A 22,996-nucleotide genomic window follows, 5' to 3' on the forward strand; every position below is an offset into this window, starting at 1 on the left:
TCTGGTGCCTTTGATCCTCATGCCTGTGAATTAGGCAGATGGATAACCCAAAGCAGAATTCTTTCCTCTTGGGCCGGCCCGTGGCTCACTCGGTAGAGTGCGGTGCTGATAACACCAAGGCCCCGGGTTCGGATCCCATATACGGATGGCCGGTTCGCTCACTGGCTGAGCGTGGTGCTGACAACACCAAGTCAAGGGTTAAGATCCCCTTACCGGTCATCTTTTTAAAAAAAAAAAAAGAAAGTTTCCTTGTAAAACCGAGAAAGAAACAAAGATGCCAGCTCTTAGTTTCTCCTCAACACTGTAAAGTCTTAGAACAGGAAGACAAGAAAAAAGGACAAAGTTTTAAGACTTCCTCTTACCTATTCTGTACTCCACTATGGCTTTGAAAAGAGAAGAAGGGGAAAACTTAAGGAAGAGGAAAAGAGAAGGGAAAAAACTGGGAGGAGGAGGAAGAAGAGGGAGGCAAGGAAGGAAAGATGGAGGAAGGAAGCAAGGGAAGAAGGGAGCGAGAAAAAAAGAAAGATAAACAGGGAGAAGAGTTGTTTGGAAAGCAGATCAGAGTAGACCTTCAGGGGGAACAGAATCAAATCTCTCTGCAGGAGCAGGAATGGTAGAATACTATGAAGTGTTCCAAAAGATGTATTTCATAACCCACTAGAGAGGGACACTGCAGCACACAAACTCCCAATAGACACATATGATAATGTCCAGGAGATTGATAAGTGCCTAGAGATGTGTTAGGTCAATGAATTTCATGGCTCTGGTTTCAGGACTTCTCTTCAAGACAAAAGTACAGTTAATTTCTGGGGACCTGGAAATTAAACTCAGTTCTCCTAAGTTGAAGGAAATCTTAGGTGGAGGCATTTCAGGTGATGACCACCAACCTATATATAGCTAAACTAACCAGATTGTCATCTAAGCTAGGCTCTGCAGTTGAGTTCAACAAACATTATGTTCAATAAACAAATGTTTATGTTTACCTACTATGTGTCAGTTGCTATTTAGGGTACTATGGAAACAATAGTGTTTAACATATAGTCTTGGCCCTCATGGAACCTAAAAGCTGGTGGTGGAGAAGGGTCATTTATGATCATCAACCTGAATGAAAATATTTGCTATGGTGGCACCACAGAAAATATAAATCTTAGGTTCTGAAGTTAATGAATGCATTCTGTTTATCGAGGAATAAATGGCAATTTACCACTTAGGCGACAGGTTTTTGTAACTCATTCCTCATTCTTTTGTTCAGTCAGTAGTTGAATAACTCCTCCATGCCAAACACTGTGTGAAATGCTACAGAATAATTTACCTAAATTTCCCTCATCATTAGAATCACTTTGGTAAAAAACATGTGGATTCCCTTGTAGAGTTTTATTTAGTAAGGTTTGAGTTCATCCCAGAAACATGTATTTGAAGTACACACTGCCAGAGATACTTATAAACAAAAAGTTTAGGAAATTCTGCTGTAGAAAATACCAAGACAAAGTAGATATCGGACCTAGTCTCAAGGATTTTACAACTTTTCAAACTTCTCTAATGGATTTTCCTGTAACATTTGAAAGGCTAATTCAAATAGCTTTATGTTTCAGTTAAATAGCACTATAAGATAATGTCACCAATTTTTAGGTGACTCTGAAACTGACTCTGTGGGAAATTTCAAAAGCACATTTTCTAAAGTATTAGGAGTAGTGGATTTCCAAGTTGTCTAATTTATTTTATTTTATTTTATTTTTATTTTTATTTTAACTTCTCAATATACATTGTAGTCGAATTTCATGACCCCTTACCCATTCCAAGTTGTCTAATTAAATTGCAAAATTTAGTTTAAAGAAGTTTGGTATTCTCATTAGAAAAAAGTTACTACTTTAGAGTCACATGTTTTATAATTATAAGTATGTATTTTTGAAGCTGGTAGGGATCCTGAAGATAATTCTCTCACTTAAAAATTCATGGGGTCAGGGCAAGATGGCAGACTAGAAGACTCTACTGCTCATCTCTTCCACAGAGACAGACACGACAATGAATAAACAACTACACTTGGATTAAAGTAACTAAAGGAGAGTACTGGAGCACATTAAAGGAGTAACAAAAATTCTAGTGAGTACAGAAACTCAGGATAGCCATGTAAAGAATAAAAGGAAATACCCAGCCTTTACCACTCTATCACCCAGCCAGGAGCAGCAGGGAACCAGGAGGAACTTCTGCCTGCAGGGAAAAGCTAAGCAACAGTTGCACAGCAGACACCTGCAATCCAAGCTACAAGGGAGCCATGCATCCCTTGTAGGCTGTGAGCCCAGTGTGGAGAGCTTCTGGGAGCCCACACAACTGCATTAGTCCAGGGAGGGGGTTCTTGCTAAGCACCCTCAGCCCCTGAGTCCCAAGGACTGCAGTGACATGCTAAAGCACATCTCTATTTTGAGATCTGAGCCAAAACCTGAGTATATTTTGCCCTGGGACCCAATAGCCCTGGCATGTCCACAGCTGTAAGTCCCCTTCATCACACCAGGAGTCTAGCCCCCAAGCCCACAAGGTACCCTGCACCTTGGAAATAGGTGGTCCAGCATATCATGGAGGCCACCCCAGGACAGAGGAAGCCAGTATGTGCACTTTTCAGAGGCAGAGAGTTGACTGGGGCCTTCTGATGCTGGTGGTAGCCCTGCTCTCTTTAGTGGGGTGCCTATGCACTTCTCCCAGGAATACAGAGTCCTGCCACAGCTCTAGCACACCCACCCAGAGCCACACACTCCAGCTTGGAAACTGTGGAGGACCTACATGGGTCTCTCAATGGCACAGAGCCCCATCTGCAGCTTCAATGAGCCCACCCATGGCTACCTGCCCCAACTGAGAAGTTGAAGAGTAATCCAGCAGCTCTCTTGGGGGCATAGCAGCCTGCCTACAACCACAACAATTTTGTGCAGGGTGGCCTACTCCAGCTGAGGAGCTGAAGAATGATCTAGTGTCTCTCTTAGTGGTGCAAGAGCATTCCCACAATACCTGTGACCTTGCTCAGGGTGGCCCAGTCCAGCTGAGAAGCTGCAGAATGACCCAGTGTCTTCCTTGGGGATGCAGGAGACTGCTCAAATTTCTGTGACCTTTCCCAGTGCAGCCCACTCCATCTGAGCAGCTGTAGAGTGATCCAGTGTCTCTCTTGGTGGTGCAGGGGCCTGTCCATGACTTGGACAGCCTTTCCCAGTGTGACCAACATCTGCTGAGCAACTGCAGAGCTACAGCATCTCTCTTGGGGGTGCAGAGTCCTTCCCACAATCACAGCAACCTTACTGAGTGGCCTATTTCAGCTGAGGAAATGTGAAGAAACCTCACATCACTCTGGGGATCAAAGGGGCCTTCCTACAACAGCAGTAGCCTCTCCCAGAGTGGTCCATTCCAGCTGAGTTGATGTAGAGTGCCCCAGTATCTCTCTTGGGGGTGTATGGCCCTGCCCACAACCCCAATGACCTTACCAAGAGTGATCTACTCTAGGCAAGGAACTGCAGAGTGACCCAGCATACCTCCTGGGGGCATAGGATCCCATTCACAATTGCAACCACCTTGCCCTGAGTGGCCCACTCCAACAGTGGTGCTGCAGAACAACTCACTCTCTCTTTTGCAGGGGCAGGGTTCTGCTCACTACCCCAGTTACCTCACCCAGAGCAACACACTTCAAAGATGAAGTTGCAGAGTACCCCAGCATCTTTCTTGAGGGAAAAGAGTTCTGCTCATAGCCCCAGCAACCTCACTCAGTGCCTCTTTTGAGCGCCAGAGATACCACCCAGAGTCACTCACTACAGCTGAAGAGATGATGAACACCTCATTGTCTTCTTCGAGGACCAAGGTCCTGACCACAACCCCAGAAATTCTGCCCAGGTTTGCCTATTTAAGCTGAGGAACTGCTGAGCACCTCACTGACTCTACTGGAGGCACAGAATTATGGCTGGAGTACCATTGAGCCCATCCAGGGTTATCCACTCTAGCTGAGGAGATGCAGAACACCAGTACTTCTCCCAAGAGTTCTAGACCTCATCCATGACCCCTTTGACTCAAGCCAGTGTCACCCACTCCAGCAAGGAGCTGCCAAGTGCCCCAGTGCCCAGGCCATGGAGGCACTCTCAGACAACTCCAACGTTAAATACAGTTGAAGAAATCACACAGTAGTTACACTATTGTGCTCATCTAGAACCAAACCTAAAACACTCTACCCGACTGATACTACTTCAAAAACTACTCCAGAGTATTAGAAGAAGTGATTGTTCCACCACATGCCCAGACATCAATGTAGGAATACGAAACATGACACCTCCAAAGGAATCCAATGAATCTCCAGTACTAGACCCCAAAGAAAAAGAAATATATGAAATGCCTAAAAAGGAATTCCAAATAATAATCTTCAAGAAACTCAATGAGATGTAAGAAAATACAGATAGACAACACAATAAAATCAGAAAAACAATTTAGGATCTGAAAAAGAAATTCAACAAAGAGATAGATATCATAAAAGAGAACCAAACAGAAATATTAGAACTGAAAAATTCCATACATGAAGTAAAAAATATAGCCAAGAGCTTACACAATCAGCTAGATCAAGGAGAAGAAAGAATCTAAACTTGAAGCTGAGCTTTTTGAAATAACCCAGTCAGACAAAAAATACAAAAACAAAAACAAATTTTAGAAAATGAAGAAAGCCTATAAGCTCTATGGGACTACTTTAAGCATACAGACATCTATATTATGGGTGTTCTGGAAGGGAAAGAGAAAAGATATTGAAAGCCAAATTGGAAAAGAAAAAGTCAAATTTTCCCAGTTTGCAGATGACATGATCTTATATACAGAAAAACCTAAAGAATCCACCAAAAAACTCTTAGAACTGATAAAGTCAGTAAAGTTGCAGAGTGCAAAATCAATATATAGAAAGCAATAGCATTTCTATACACCAACAAAGAACTATCAGAAAAGAAACTAAGAAAGCAATCCCATTTACAATGGCTACCCAAAACATAAAATATCTAGGAATAAACTTAACCAAGATTGGGAAAAATCTTTACAATAAAAACTAGAAAACACTGATGAAAGAAATTAAAGGGAACACACAAAAAATGGAAAGATATTTTATGTTCATGGATTGGCAGATTTAACATTGTGAAAATGCCCATACTACCCAAAGTGATCTATAGATTCAATGCAATCCCCATCAAAATACCAATGGCATTCTTCACAGAAATAGAAAAAACAATCTTAACATTCATATGGCACCACAAAAGACCCCAGATTCCCAAAGCAATGCTTAGCAAAAAGAATAAAGCTGGAGGCATTACACTACACAACCTGACTTCAAAATGTACTACAGACCTACAGTAACTATAACAGAATGATACTGGCATAAAAACAGGTCCATGGACCAATGGAACAGAATATAGAATCCAGAAGTAAAGCCAAGTATTTACAGCCAACTGATCTTTGACAAAGGTGCCAAGAACACACATTGGGGAAAGGCCAGCCTCTTCAATAATGGTGCTGGGAAAACTAGATATCCATTTGTGGAAGAATAAAACTCAATCCTTTACCTATCACCATTGACCAAAATTAACTCAAAATGGATTAAAGATTTAAATGTAAGATCTGAAACTCTAAAACTTCTAGAAGAAAACATAGGGGAAACACTTCAAGACACTGGTCTGCACAAAAATATTATGGAGAGGACTTCTAAAATACAGGCAACAAAAGTAATAATAGACAAATGGGATTACATGAAAGAAAAAAGCTTCTGCACAGCAAAAAACAAACAAACGAAAACCACCAGTATAACAAAAACAACAGAGTGGAATGGGAGAAAATACTTGCAAACTATTCATTGAACATGGGATTAATATCCAGAACATAAAAGAAACTTAAACAACTCAACAGCAAAAACACAAATAATTTTATTTAAAAAGGACAAATGACCTGAATAGATATTTCTCAAAAGAAGACATAGAAAGGGCCAATAAGTATATGAAAAAATGCTCAACATCACTAATTATCAGGGAAATGCAAATCAAAATCACAATGAGATATCATCTCACCCTAGTTAGAATGGCTATAAATAAAAAAAAAAGACAATAACAAATGCTGGCAAAGATGCAGAGAAAGAAGAACTCTTCTACCCTGCTCATGGGAATGGAAATATGTATGGCCATTATGGAAAACTCTATGGAGGTTCCTCAAAAATCTAAAAATGGAGCTACTATATGATCCAGCAATCCCACTGCTGGCTATTTATCCAAAGGAAATGAAATTAGCATATCAAAGAGATATCTGCACTTCCATGTTTATTGCAGCTTTACTCACAATAACCAAGATATGGAATCAACCTAGGTGTCCATTGACAGATGAAAGATTAAAGAAAATGTGGTACATGTACACAACAGAATACTACTCAGCCATGAAAGAATGAGATACTGTCATTTGTGACACCCTGACTGAAGCTGGAAGACATTATGTTAAGTGAAATAAGTCAGGCAAAGAAAGATAAATACTGCATGTTCTCACTCATATGTGGGAGCTGAAAAAAAAAGTTGAACATTTAGAAGCAGAGAGTAGAATTGTGGTTACTAGAGGCTGGGAAGGAGAGGAGGCAGAGGGGATACTGAGAGATTGTTTAACGGACACAAAATTAAAGCTAGATAGGAAAGATAAGTTCTAGTGGCATACTGTAGTGCTAGGCATCTATAATTGAAAATAATTTATTGTATGTTCTCAAATGGCTAGAAGAGAGAAGCTTATATGTTGTCTTCACAAAAAAACAATAAATTTTTGCAAATGATGAATTTGCTAACTACCCTGATTTGATCACTACACATTGTAAACATGTATTGAAATGTAACTCTGTACCTTATAAATACGTACGATCACTGAGTCAATTAAAAAATAATAAAAAAAGAAATTCATGGGAAAACTGGACCCAGAGAAGATGAGTTTTTCAAATTCATAGAACTAGTAATAAGAGAAGAGTAACTAGAACCTATGTCACCTAATTCTTAAAATATGTTATTTGCATTTCGCTACACTCATCCCATCCCTCAGGGGCTGAGTGAAAAGATGAAGGGTATTCCACAGACTTTAAGCTTCACAAGGAGCATTGAGTGGAACATCTTTAGCTCATCACTGTATCCCTAGCAGGTAGCACAGTACCTGGAATGCCACTCATGAGAGAAATCATTTCCTCTCACCCCATAAACCAAGATACAAGCAGAGTGAATATCAGATTTTCCTTCCTCTCAGCTTTTCTGTGCAACCAGCTCATCTCTCACCTCAAACCTTTCTTGCCCTGACCCCTCCCACCTCCACCCCTATTCTGCCTTGGAGTACAGTAACAAGTATTTCCACCTGGTACTGTTGAAGACTTCTGGGTAACTACTGCAAGTGTGTTCCCCCTATCAGCAGCATAAGCATCAACTGGGAGCTTGTCAGAAATTTAGAATATCTGGACACCTCAGACCTTCTAAATCAGAACCTACATTTAACAAGATCCCAGGGTGACTGATAACACACGTTAAATTTGAATAGCACTGGTCCAGAATCCATATCAAATGCACACAGGACAAACAATTTTCTTCCTGTTAAGATGTAATGGCAAGGGAGTAAATTACATTTTAAGAGAGAAATAGATAATTGCTGACCTCTTTTGGGGAAACTGATGAAAATATTTATTTCTAAGCTACCATTACATTATTAATTAACAACTTTATCCTTGCAAATACATTTTTTGGGGTCCTGTATCTAATTTATTCAATAATAATAACTTTTAAGTCCTAGAAAGATTTATTTGTTTATTATACTGTTACTTTAAACTAGCATTATTTTGGCAGAAACAATTGCTGTGCAAGGCATTTCTTGAGGATTAATGGCAAGTTAAAAGAAATGGCTGGCTTGAGACAAGGCTGAAAGCAATTAATCCATCAAGTTATTAATTCTTAGCACATGCCTTATGTTGAAGTTGCTATTGTTTCATTCACTGAGCACTGGGAAAAGAAAGAGAGAAAGAATCAGAGTTCTATAGATCTTTTCTCATGCTCTAGGCATTTTCATTTTGTTGTTTGCTAATATTTTCTGGAGGCCGTCATAGAGAACCATGGCTTTGTTCATTAACCTTTTAAATTGCTTAATGTTTCTGGCATGCAGTGCAATATGATCTATTATGGTTACCTCAACATTTCATTTGTTCACTCTTATAACCCTGCCACATATAGGAAATGTACTGTCAGTTCAAAACTCGTTATGCAAATACTACACCTAGGCACTATTACTCTGACTTCCATTAGCTCTGCTGCACCATTATCTTGGACTCCTGTGAATCAGAAGTGTCAAATTACATATGCAGATTTGTGGTATTTTGGAGGTTTTGTTTGGTACTGAGTAGTCTCTCACAGATTTAGCAGAAAATCAGTTGTAGTAGAATCAAATACTGCATTCTGCATTTTCAAATATCACGGTTCTAATATGTCCTCTCAAGAAAAATCTCATAGCATATGACGCTTAAGAATTAGCTTAGGAAATCATTTCATGTTTATAGAGCCAGAGACACCTCCCCTCAAAAGACATGCATTCCCCTGTCTACAAGTTCATGTTTGGGTCCATAAAATATGAAAATTCATTTTAAATAATATGAATATAAATAGAATTTTGCTCAGTTTGTTCATCATTATTCCTGAGTTGGCTTAGCCATATGAGAAATGTACAGCTGACCTAAGAGTGTTTGGATAAAGCGTTTTCCCCCTTCTCCCAAACCTTCATGCTAAAACCCATTGATTCTATCTTCAGTTGGTTTTAAGCACCCTGATTAATGTTGAGTAAAATCTAAACACTTTCCATCAACAGATACTAACAATTTGAATGTAATTTAATCTTTTGAAAGCCCCCTTGTCATCAACATGAGTATTTCATTAGTTATTGCCTACGGACTGAATAAATAATGTCTTATATATGTATGTTCCTTTATCTTTAAGTATATGTTGAGGCAGTTGTGATTAATAGGATGACAATGCACTTAAAAGCATTCTTAAATTAATTTGTCATTAAGTTAATAAATACTGAGTTCAATTCTTATGGAAATAAATTGATCATTATAAAAAAACAATTTAAAAACTGGATTTCATTGAGAACGTGGGTAAAAGTACTCTAGGAAGTACTAGAAACATGGTTAAGTGTATGTGTGCCTTCTTTTGCTGCACAATCAAAATCCCCCAAGCACCACTGAGCACCTGTTTTGTGTCAAGCAGGGTGCTGTGCACATATGACCACACCAACATGTATATGACCTAGTATTTGACCAGAAATAGTCCAGACTTGTGAGATATGAGTTCTAATTTTAAAATTTTTATATGATTTATTCAGTTTCAAAACAGTAAGATAAGGTGAGGTTCAATATGTAAAACAGAAATACATTATAGATTATATGTCCCTATTCATAAGTGGAAGCTAAAAGATAAACAAATGAATTTTTAAAAAGAAAGATACAACAATCACAATAATACATCGAACTTTCAAAAGAAGAAAACAGAACTGAAGTTACCAGAGTTGGGAAAGGGGGAGCGGGAGGGGGAGTAAGAGAGGAATTGGTAAAGGATTATGAAAAATGATTACATTATAAATGTTGAATATACTAATTATACTGATTTGAGCATCATGTATTGCATACAGGTAATGATATTCAACTCTGTACCACACAGATATGTACTATCAACTGTTACAAGAAAAAGAAAATTTTATAGAAAGTATATGTATTGTTCATCTAGATTTGTGGGAATTCACTTTTAAGAAAGATGGTGAGCAGTGACAGAAAAAAAAATGACGCAGGTTAGAGCAGCTGCAGGTACACAACATCTACTATACATTTAAAATAGTGTCCCCGATCACCTTAAAAAGACTTTGATTTGTGTGTACTTTTTACCAGTTAGATTTCTTCAACATTTATAATATGCTGACATTCAGGGATATTGATCCAAACATTTTTTATCCCTAAAAGCAGCTGGTATATTTAAACATCCAAAGATTTTGTTTTTAGTGCCTATTTATCTATGAGTCATTTCCCTGAGACACGTACCTGTTAGTGCTATGTGAGGCAACAATTACTTCACACTCATTTAAAGCATGGGTTTAGAAATATTAGATTCTGGCTTAATTTATTATTTTATTTCAGTCATAAACTCTTATGGACTCCTAAAATCCTTGTCTTGGTACTGGCCTGAAGTTAAGAGTATAGTAGAGCAAATATGATGTGTATTTTTACCAAACTAATTCCCGTTTGAATAAATTACCCAGTCAAATTAATTGTTTCATTAATGTATTCATAGATTTGTTTAGTCAATTAAGCATAAGTTTACATATTAACCATCAGTTTAAGTCTTGTGACCCTTTTCAGTTTAACTGTTTCTTTTCAATCGTCATTTAGAGTCTTATGGTTTAATATATAAGCAGAAATTTGGAAGTGATTAGGATCTGAGGAGAGAACACTAAGAGTGGCAAAATGGTATAACTTCTAGGGTTCTGAAGTTTTGCATCGACTAACTCTATAACATAGCTTGCCCTATAATTTAGATAACTTCACAGCCCATTTGAGAACTCACTAGTGATTATTGGATATTTAGGCAGAACATGTTAACAATTAGAGAAGAGAGAGAATGAAATAGATTCAGAAGTTCAACATAATATAATAAAGTCAAAAAAGTAAATTAACAATTTCTTAATTCACACCAGCTTTCTGAGTAACTTTTGGGGATATTTTGATGTACTGGATGATGTGCTGCATGTCAGCAACATAACTCGGCTAAGTTGCAATATGGAGGAAGAGACGGTGGTAACCAAGAGGAAAGGAGGTGAGGCAGGTGAGCAGGTGACTGGTGTGCGAAGGCAGGAATATCTTCTGTAATGTATCTAGGCAATACTCTTGACAGATCAGAAAGAAAAATCACATCAGAAAATTTTAATTTACTAATTATCAATCAAGAGGAGAGTCCATAGTGGACTGAAACCAAGATCTCTTGATTCCCTTTAATTTGCTTAACTTTGTCATCAACTAATCAAAATATGTACACAAAATTGGATGGGACATTTGACTACATTAAATAATAGCTAGATGGATTAAAATAACTAGTTACTAAGCTACCTGTTTTATCCTAAACAACTGTTGATGGTAGTAAACAATCTTCTTTGGCTTTTGATATAGCAGAAAATGTTTTGAAAATATTTGGTTTCCACAGGGTGTTTGAACATTGGGTATCATACATAATTATTTAATTCGTAATTCATCAGGCACTTGTTTTAAGTACTTTCTCATTTAGAAGGTAGATCTACTCCATGTCTTTGTTGTCAGTTGCCAATTAAAGAACTTTAAATACCAAAATTCTTGCAACAATAAAGATGAAGTATCCAAATCAAAGTGCATTATTTGGAATGTAAATTGTCCAGTTTGGATGTCTTCATTAATCTATCTATTAAAAAGTTGTTAAGCTCCAACTATTTGCAGGATACGTAGTGAATGCTTGGCCCCCAGTTGAGAATTAGAGCCCTGCTTTTATGTGGTATAAAAATCACAATTGTAAAACTAGTTAAGTATGAAGGAAAGAAACCAAGTAAATAAAGTAAAATGAATATAAAGTCACCTAATTTGGCATCGGGCAGACACCACTCAAAATCTGTGACCTAGTTTACAGAGAAGACACTTTATTTGTAATGAGTTTGAACTCTTTAACAAGGAATATGCAAGCTAAGGAGTAACCAAATTACTTTAGACACATAAGGTAAATCTGCAAACACAAATGTAGATGGTGAAACTTAATAGCTCTGTAGAGGGTATTGCAGAGGTCAACAGTCTCCTTTAATGAACCATTAACACTTAAAGATGTGCATTAAAATGATGCTAAGATTAGGACACAGCAAAAGGAGTAAGAAAATTTAATGATCAAGCTAACACTCTAGTTTTGCTACAGGGCCTGCTATTTTACAAACCTCTGATCTGTATGTGATGAGTAGTATTATAGGTCAAGTGATGTCAGACAGAGCCTCAGGGCAAAAAAAATTAAGACACGGCCAAATTCTGAACAATGGAATATTAATACATGCTGCATGGTATTTTTCCTCTCAAATAAATCTCTGTCCAATTTTCTTAGTTAATAAGGTAGTAGTTTTTATCATCTCATAGCAATATCTTCTTCACTTATTGATTCAAGAGAAAGATAAGGGATACTTTATTCAAAGCATTCATTTGCTCATTCTGTCATCTACTTATTCGACAAATATTCATTGAGAATCTATTATAGTTCTTTCTTAATCTGACTTTGGTATTTTATAAATACACAGTAAGATGTCTTATACTCGATCAGCCCAAAGAATTACGACAGAAAACTCATTTCTGTGTGTCACTCGTGGTGGGTCTACTCAGTTGCTATGGATTTCTACAGGTATATACATGGCATGGAGCTTCAAGTTACTCACTGAGAACTTCCTTAGGTCACCTTATAGTTCTGCTGATTAGTTGGCTGCTTTATTACATTATATAGACACTAGCTAAGACCACTTTCATATTTAGGAAATGTCTATCACAAAAATGCTAAATGGGAATTTTCTGATTTGTATACATTCAGCACCAAATCCTTGTATTCATTATACAGGCATACCTCATTTAATTACACTTCACTTTATTGCTCTTTGCAGATATTGCATATTTTACAAATTGAAGGTCACTGACAACGTACCTAGTGAACTCAAGAGCTCTGATGGAGATGTACAAGGAGAATAATGTTGTTTTCATGCTGTTAACACAACATCCATTCTGCAGCTTGTGGATCATGAACTAATTTTGACTTTCAAGTCTTACTATTTAAGAAATATATTTTGTAAAGCTATAGCCACCATAGATAGTGATTCCTCTTATAGATCTGGGCAAATTAACTTGAAAACCTCTGGAAAGGATTCTTAATCTAAATGTCATTAATAGTATTTGTGATTCATGGGAGGAGTCAAAATATTCACATTAACAAGAGTTTGGAAGAAGCTGATTCCAACCCATGTGGATGACTTTGGGGTGTTCAAGACTTTAGCAGATGAAGTAACTACAGATATTATGGAAATAGCAAGAGAAATAGAAGTGGAGCCTGAAGTTGTGGCTTAACTACTGTAATCTCATGATCAAGTCATGCTCATGACTTGAGCAGATGAGGAGTTGCTTTTTATGGATACAGTCTTCTCCTGGGGCACATTGTTGAAAAGAGCAATTGCAAGGTTGATTCCAATTTTGAAAAAAGTTCTACAGTGGGTAAAAGCTATCAAGCATCATTGAATGGTATAGAGAAATCTTTTGTGAAAGAAAGAGTCAATTGATGCAACAAATTGCATTACCTTATTTTAAGAAATTGTCATGGCCACCACCCTACCTTCAGCAACCACCACAAATGTGCTGTGATCAGTCAGTAGCCATCAGCATCAAAGTAAGACTATCCACCAGCTAAAAGATTATGACTTGCTGAAGTCTCAGATGATCATTAGCATTTTTGAGCAATGAAGTATTTTTTAATTGAGGTATGAACATTTTATCAGACATAATGCTATTACACACTTAATAGACTATAGTGTAAACATAATTTTATATGCACTGTGAAACTAAAAAAATTGTCTGACTTGCTTTATTGCGATATTCACTTTATTGCAGCAGTCTGGAACCAAACACATGATATCTCTGAGGTATGTCTGCATGTGCAGTATTGAGCTATTTTAAACATGAACAACGACAATATTTGGATAAATAAAGCAAAATATAATATTGAAGAACCAGAAGAAAGTCATCTTTTATAGTTATCATTTGTTAGACACTTATCTAAAGACTATGTCCTGGCTTTATTTCTTCTAAGTGAGGAGAAGGCAGATTTGGGAAAAGAATGAGATAATAGAAAAATTAATTTTAAATTTAAAAAAAACAGGGAATTAAAGATGAAATATTGACAAATTAAAACCACTTCCATTAAAGGTAAAAGTCTGTTGTAATTTAATAATATAGATGCATAGAGAGCTGCTAGACAAAGGATATTACACAAATATTCTCTATGGCTCCAGAGTGGGAATGGAGTTTGGGGAAGCAGTGGGGAAATGAACAAAAAGAATGGAATTTGTTTTCTACCTAAGCATTTGGTTATGTCTGATTTAAATGTCTTTCTCTTAAAGGATCTGTTTTAGTCCATTTTGTGTTGTTATAACAGAAATACCTGAGGCTGGGTAATTTATAAGGAAAAGAGGTTTATTTAGCTTATGATTCTGGGACAGCTGCATCTGGTGTGGGCCTCAGGCTGCTTCTACTCATGGCTGAAAGTGGCAGGCAGCCAGCGGGTACAAGTAGATCACATGGCGACAGGAAGCAAGAGAGACAGAAGGTGCCAGGGTCTTTTTAAGCAATGAGCTCTCGCGGGAACTAATAGAGGGAGAACTCACTCGTTAACCCCCCCTCCCCAAGGGAGAGCATTAATTCATTCATGAGGGATCCGCCCCCATGACTCAATCAGTTTCCAACACTGCCACATTGGAGAACAAATTTCCACATGAGTTTTGGAGGGGACAACACATCCAAACTCCATCAGGATCCTTAATCATGAACAGTTTAGGGGCCTTGTAGAATGTCCTTTCCCAAACCCTTAATCAGCCGCATACAAGACTCTACACCTATCCTAGGGGTCATTTCAAATATTTCTACTTGAAACCTAGATCTCTGATTTGATGTCATTAAAAATCACAATTGCTATTTGTTTTTAATTGAGTTTGAACTATGTGCCAGGCATTTTTCTAAGGCTTCACATTCAGACATCACATCAACACTATGAGTTAGGTGTTATTCAACCTGTTTATTGATAAATTAACCCAGGCATGAATGTTTAAGCACTTTGCCCAAGGTCATTCAAAGTCTGAAGAGTACTTGCTAAAAGCCACTGAGTACCATTCCTTTTAAAGCTGAATGATTTCTGCAGAACTCAGGGCTTGTACAAGTCTTTGCTTCTGGGCTTCCCCAGAAAGGCAGAAAGTGTATATATAGTTTTGGCTCATCACATACACAGGTATTAGAATACAGCAATCAAATTACCTTTGAAATTAGAATCTCTAGAAAATAAAGTTGCACTGGACAGCCAAGGTTTCTGAGTCAATATTCAAAATATAGCAATAATTTTATTAAAAGCATAGCCTTCATTTAGGATGAGTAAGCAATGAAATATTTATGCTGATAAAGTTATTTGCTGAGGCACTAAGCACAGAGAATTTCAATTATACTGACCCAACGGGGCTAACAACAGTTGAATCATTAAGAAAGGGTTTATGTACCTGCAAGTAATAAAATATTTTTTTCTGAGATTGAGGTCTCTAAGGCAAATTCCAACTTCGTCATATAAAATAAATGAGGTAAATAAGAATAGAGCCTAGTAAAGGTGTTATCCATGGTTCCAAATATTAGAGAACTTGAAATATCAAGAAGGTATATTTGAAATTAATGGTGCATATAGATGGAACTTTTAAATGTCAGTCTTGCAAGGAATGTGAGTGGGATGGATAATGGAAGTTTATTCATCTTTAGGAATGTACTAGTTCAAAATGTTCCTGCTGTTGTAAATAACCATTATTTTCATGGAGGTTTATTAAGTCAACAGTCTATGTAAAGAAGACTTTTTTGTATGTGGATAAGTGCGGTGGGAGACCTGAAGAAAGTGTTAAAAACTTGATTAATTACAGCAAATATTCATTATACAGAGTTACTTTAAAAATTCATTTAAAAAATGAAATTAAAAGCTAATACAAATCTTTCCATGAACTTTTTGAAGATCCCACATATTGCTTCATTTTTAGTTAATGATGGCTCCAGAAATGTGCTCAAATCTGAGCCCTTCAAATATGTTCAAATACATTTAGTAGAATCTCATCATGAATTTTCTTTCCATTTTTTCAATGACACACTCTCACCATGTTCCTTCCTTTCTCAGATATAATCCACTTTTACTCTTTTATCCCCCCAAATTTGTTTTCTACAATTTCAAGTGAGTCTCATTCAATTCATTGGAATGCAAAAGTCTCATTTCAGGATTAAGAACAAAAGCCTTCCACAGAATAGCATTTGAGTCCCACACAGTGACTGTGGATTAATGACCTTGTGAACTCGAAGCCTAAGCCTCAATGTTTGTTAGTTAAGGCTGCCATTCTACTCTCACAAAAGAGACTCCATCTACTGCCAAATACAGGTTTGCATAGGTATGTGGAATTTCTCAAAGTTCTTGAATAACTTTTTCCCTTTTTTTGTCTCACTTATTGTATTAACTATGTCTTCTTATGACTTGTGTTGACAGCCTAATGTTATCTAATTGACTTACAGTCACTGACATTGATATGGAAATGTTCCTAGCAGAAGTTCTCTGCCCTCTATTATGTCTGTGTTCACATTTACATTTGTGAGTTTTTACTTATCTCATAAAATTCAGGCTTTGATGTATGTTTTGAAACTGAAAAAAAATTATTAGATAACACTTAAAAAAATTGTTTTATGTGGGAACAACTAAACTGTTTTCAAAGCACTCTACCGGTTCTATTAAACACACACACAGACACACACACACACACTTTTAAGGTAACAATTATGGAAATATTTCTATACTCTTGTCCTGATAGCTCTCACCCTTCTTAAGTGCCCAGCAAATATTCACACTACATTTAGGTGAACCACAACTCTCTACTCTAGGTTTTTCCCATGCCCTGATATTGTCCCCAACATTCACCATAAGGTACCCCATTATCACTACCACAATCACACACATGCATGCATACACATACACATTCATCACAATACCTAGGCTTTCCTGTTGGAGATTGTGGCCCTCTACTCTGAAATAACTTCTCACATATTTCCTCCTAAATTTTTATTTCCTTTCAGCATCTGTCATGTCAGCAACTCAAGGAAATAAGATAATTCTGGCTAAGGTGCTAAAAATTTGTTTTTAAAGGGAATATTGTCATTTTAAAAGCAGTTTTTGTATAGCTGAACTACGTCTTAAGGAGTGAATCTTTACTAGCAGAATTTCAAGCCAAAAAATACTACATTACAAAGGAAATATTTGGGAGTAAAGGAATGCTCACATTGTATTTTATTCTCCAATGCCTCACATTAACACAATTCCTCCACAGACTGACAAATATGTTTTTCAGTTCCCTGGCCTAGGGAAGACAATATGGGGAGATGGGAAAATCTACTGGATACCATGGTATTTAAGAGTACTAAGAGTATACTCAGTTTTGCCACTAACTGAGATAAGAAGTGCTCAATTTCCCTGGATTTGGGTTTCAGATTACTCCCCTGTGACTTAAGCCCCTCTTCTGAGTCCTGACCTATTTTCAGCACCTATTGCACCTATTTTCAGCACCAACATATGGAGACTGAGATCACAGGAAGCAGACTTAAGTAGTTCCAGTGGCTGAGCATGCTTTGTAGAAGGGCATTAATTCTATGAATGACCTTCCACTGGAGGCGATAGAGAGCACCTCGCATAGTTTAGGTGTATTTGGTGGAATTTGACAAATGAACTCCAAAGAGACCAACTGACCATGTGCAAGGCTATGTTACATAACCTGTTACATAACTGGGAACCACCCACTTAATTGAATATTTATTAAAATGCGTGAATTTGTATAGATAGCCAAGTATAAAGTCAGAATTCAGGAAGAAGGCAGGACTGCTACTCTCTGGAGCCAGCCTGCACATCACCTGTGAAGTGTGTATTTCTTACTTTTTGCATTAAACCTGCCCTAGTGGGCTGATACTTACTCCCTCCAGCCAGACAACACTTCATTTGAGAAGTGTGTTTCTCACTTTTGAATTAGCCTTGCTTCAGCTGCTGCTCACTTTCTCTGGAGCCAGTCTACACTTTCCCTATGAAGTGTATATTTCTTATTCATTATAATAAACCTCTTTTCACTTTCTACTCTGCCACGGCTCTTGAATTTTTCCTGTGGCAGAGTCAAGAACCTGGAAAAGGACAGGTTGGATTGAGGTTGGCCATCTGACCTCCTCACATCACCTTCTCCAGTATAATAACCAGCTTGACATTTTCAGCATATCACTTAAACTGTCTCAATCTCAAACACAATGGGATAAAATTAGAAATTAGCAACAAACAAAACTATGGAAACTATGTAAATTCATGGAAATTAAACAACATGCTCCTGAACAACCAGTGCATTGAAGAAGAAATAAAGCAGGAAATCAAAAAATTCCTTGAAACAAATGAAAATACAACTTACCAAAACCTATGGGATACTGCAAAAGCAGTACTAAGGGAGAAGTTTATTGCAATAAGTGCTTACATCAAAAGAATAGAAAGGCTTCGAATAAACAACCTAACATTTAAATCTCAAAGAGCTAAAAAACAAGAACAATCAAATCCCAAAACTAGTAGATGGAAAGAAATAACTAAGATTAGAGCAAAACTAAGTGAAATAGAGACTCAAAAAATGTTACAAAAAAGTAAAAAAAAAAAAAACCCCAAAATTGGGTTTTTCAGAAGATAAACAAAATAGACAAGGCATTGGCCAGACTAACTAAAAAAAGAAGAGAGAAGAGCCAAATAACAAAAATCAGAAGTGAAAATGGAGACATTACAACAAATATCACAGAAATACAAAGAATTATTAGAGACTATTATGAACAGCTATATGCTAACAAATTCAAAAACCTGGAGAAAATGGATAAATTTATGGACACAACAAACTACCAAGACTGAACCAAGAAGAAATACAAAACTTGAATGGACCAGTCATAAGCAACAAGATTGAAGCAGTAATCAGCAGTCTCTCAACAAAGAAAAGCTCAGGACCAGAAGCCTTCACCACTGAATTCTACCAAACCTTTAAAGAGGAATTAACACCAATCCTTCTGAAACTATTCCAAAAAATTGAAACAGAGGCCATTTTCCAAACTCACTCTGTGAGGCAAGCATCACCTCGATACCAAAAGCAGACAAAGACACAAGAAAAAAAGAAAACTACAGACCAATATCTCTTATGAACATAGATGCAAAAATTCTCAATATTATACTAGCAATCAGAATACAGCAACACATCAAAAAAAATTATACAACATTATCAAGTGGGATTAAACCAAGGGACGTAAGGATGGTTCAATATATGCAAATCTATAAATGTAACCTACCACATCAACAAAAGCAAAAACAAAAACCATATGATAATGTCAACAGACACAGAACAAGCATTTGACAAAACTTAGCATCCCTTCGTGATAAAGACCCTTAAAAAATTAGGTATAGAAGGAAAGTATCTCAATATATTAGAAGCTATGTATGACAAACCCACTGCTAACATCATCCTGAATGGTGATTAATGGAAAGCTTTTACTTTAAGGACAGAAACAAGACAAGGATTCCTGTTCTCACCATTACTATTCAACATAGTATTGGAAGTATTAGCCAGAGCAATCAGGCAAGAGAAAGAAATAGAAGGTATCCACACTGGAAAAGATGAAGTTAAATTGTTACTGTTTGCAGATGACATGATCCTTCATATAAAAAAACCCATAACCACTACAAAAAAACTCCTACAGCTGATAAACAAATTCAGTAAACTTGCAGGTTACAAAATCAATACACAAAAACTAATAGCATTCTTGTACACTGACAATGAACAAGCAGAAAAAGAAATCAAGACAGCAAGCCCATTTACAATAGCTATCAAAAGAATAAAATACCTAGAAATAAATTTAATCAAAGAGACGAAAGATCTTGACAATGAGAATTACAAAATTCTGCTGAAAGAAATTAAAGAAGACACCAAAAAATGGAAAGATGTTCCTTCTCCATGGACTGGAAGAATTAACGTGGCAAAAATGTCTATACTACCCAAAGCGATCTACAGATTCAATGCAATCTCCATCAAAATACCAATGCCATTCTCCACAGAAATAGAAAAAAAAAAATCCTAACACTCATATGGAACAACAGAAGACCCCAAATATCCAGAGCAATCCTAAGCTAAATAAATGAATAAATAAATACGTACATCCATATATACATATATACATGAATAAAATTGGAGGCATTATACTACTTCAAATTATACTACAAAGCTATAGTAACCAAAACAGCATAATATGGCATAAAAACAGACACGTGGACTAATGGAACAGAGTAGAGAACTCAGAAATCAAACCAGGTATTTACAGCCAATTGATCTTTGATAAAGGTGACAAGAACATACACTGGGGAAAAGACAACCTCTTCAGTAAATGGTGCTGGCTGGGAAAACTGGATATCCATGTGTAGAAGAATGAAACTAGACCCATATCTCTCACCACATACCAAAATCAATTCAAAATGGATAAAAGACTTAAGTTTAGACCTGAAACTATAAAATTCCTTGAAGAAAACATAGGGTAAACACTTCAAAGCATTGGACTGGTCAAAGACTTTATGAATAAGACTCTAAAAGCACAAGAAACAGAAGAAAAAATAAACAAATGGAGTTATATCAAACTAAAAAGCTTCTGCACAGCAAAGGAAATAATCAACAGAATGAAAAGACAAACTACTGAATGGGGAAAAATATTTGCAAGCCATACATCTGCCAAGGGATTAATATCTAGAATATACAAGGAACTCAAACAACATGACAGTGAAAAAACAAATAATCCAATTAAAAAATGGGCCAAGGAGCTCAATAGACATTATTCAAAGGAAGACATACAAATAGCCAACAGGTACTTGAAAAAATGCTCAAAATCACTAATCATCTGGGAAATGCAAATCAAAACCATATTGAGATATCATTACACCCCAGCTAGACTGGCTATTATCAAAAAGACTGAGAATAACAAATGTTGTCAAGGATGTGGAGAAAAGGGAACTCTTGTACACTGTTGTTGGGACTGCAAAATAATACAGCCATTATGGAAAACAGTATGGAGGTTTTTCTCAAACAACTACAGATAGATCTATGATACGATCCAGCAATTCTACTTCTGGGTATGTACTCAAAGGAGTGGAAATCATCATGTTGAAGGGACACTCACACTCCCATGTTCATCACAGCTCTATTTAACAATAGCCAAGATATGGAACCAACCTAAATGCCCATCAACAGGCAACTGGATAAGGAAAATGTGGTATATATACACAATGCAATACTACTCAGCCATAAAAAAAAATGAAATTCTGCCATTTGCAGCAACATGGATGAGCTTGGAGAAAATTATGTTGAGTGAAATAAGATAGGCACAGAAAGAGAAATACAGCATGTCCTCATTTGTAAGTGGGAGCTAAGAAAGAAGGAAAGAACAAAATGCCACAATAAATTATTGAACTTTCAGAAGGAAAGAATAGACCTATAGTTACTGGAGGTGAGAAACGGTGAGGGCCAGGAGGGATAAGGAGTAATTGGGTAAGGGACACAAAAAGTAATTATGATGTGTAATGATGAACATGCTAATAATACTGATTTGATCATCACATACTGTATACAAATACTGATAGTCAACTCCCATAATATAGTCTGATATATATATATATATATATATATATCAACTCCCATAATATAATCTAATAGTACCCCATAAATATGTGTAAATAAAAAATAACTTAAAAAACTGTCTCAGACTCAACTTCTTAATGTATAAATTAAGTTGTTAGATATTTAATATGATTCTATAATGTTATGTTCTTAGAACTAGGTTCATCTGATACTTGCATTGTGAAACAAGAGAGTAGAAGAAAAAAATACTTATGAGGAGAAGAGCAATTTCTATATGAGAAATGAGAATTATGCTATTTTTACTAATGGAAGACCAATCAAAATGTATGTACAGAATCCATAAATTTCAAATAAATATGTTTGAGATTTGACAATTGAACTCTAAAGAAGAAAAGCTAGAGGAAGCCATTAATGTACTAATAGGAACTTTAAGGATGAAATCTGATTGTAATCCAATCTTCATTGTTTCTAAATCTGTTTCTGAAAACAAAACAAAATAGATCTTCAATTACCTACCAATAATCTTGAAGGGCAAAAAGTTCTGCAGCTCACAAAAAGAAGTATGTTATTTAAAAACTTCTTGTCATGATTATATTTAGACCACAGGCATAATACTTTACAACAATTTGTTAGCATTCCTATGGTGCATCACCAGTCAAGGTTTTATAGCAAGGAAATGCTTAGATGAAAATCTGAGAGAATCCACACTAATCAACGCAAAGTCACTGTGAGCATTTTAAGCCTTCCAATGATAGAACACAATCTGGAAACCTTTAAAACGAAGGAAAAGGTGTTGGAATTACAGCAAAATTAGTTCTTCAGATTATCATTTCAAAAATAAGAACTTTCCAGATGAGAAGTGACTTAGTCCAGATGCCTCAGTTCTTAAAACAGTACAGAGATTTTAATTTATTTCTATGGGAAAGACCTAGTATGGGAAAATCAGGTGTGGTAATTCTGTTTATCTGCTACCTGAAGAATCTTTCCAGACCTGAGGAACTTTTGGTAACAAAATCCTTCAACGGAGGATGAGGAACAGGTTCTAATCTTTTTCAGGGCAAGGGCAAGATTCAGTGAGAGACTGTACTCTAACTGGATGAGGAAATTAAAGTTTTCAGGGATATCAATATGACAACTTCTAGCAGAGAATTCAATTACGAAGATGAATTTTTGACTTGACTGAAGGAAAACCTTGAGACAAGAAAAAAATGACAATACTTCTTTTTCCAGTCCTAACTATTTTCAAGGTCCATTCTAGGCCAACTTATAAATAAATTTCCTCTGGATCTCTTCCATCTCCCTCTTTGATGCTTTTTAAAGAATTATTTGTCTTGCATAGTCTTGCTCTGTGTGTGATTTGTTACTCTAAATACTAGTATAGCCTTAGTCTACCCAAGAGTACTGTCATTCTATTAGAAGATCTTGAAGATCTACAGCAATCTTGAGAGAAAGATATTTGGAAAAGAGA

The sequence above is a fragment of the Galeopterus variegatus genome, unplaced genomic scaffold, assembly GCF_000696425.1.
Source record: "Galeopterus variegatus unplaced genomic scaffold, G_variegatus-3.0.2 Scaffold5673, whole genome shotgun sequence".
Lineage (NCBI taxonomy): Eukaryota > Metazoa > Chordata > Mammalia > Dermoptera > Cynocephalidae > Galeopterus > Galeopterus variegatus.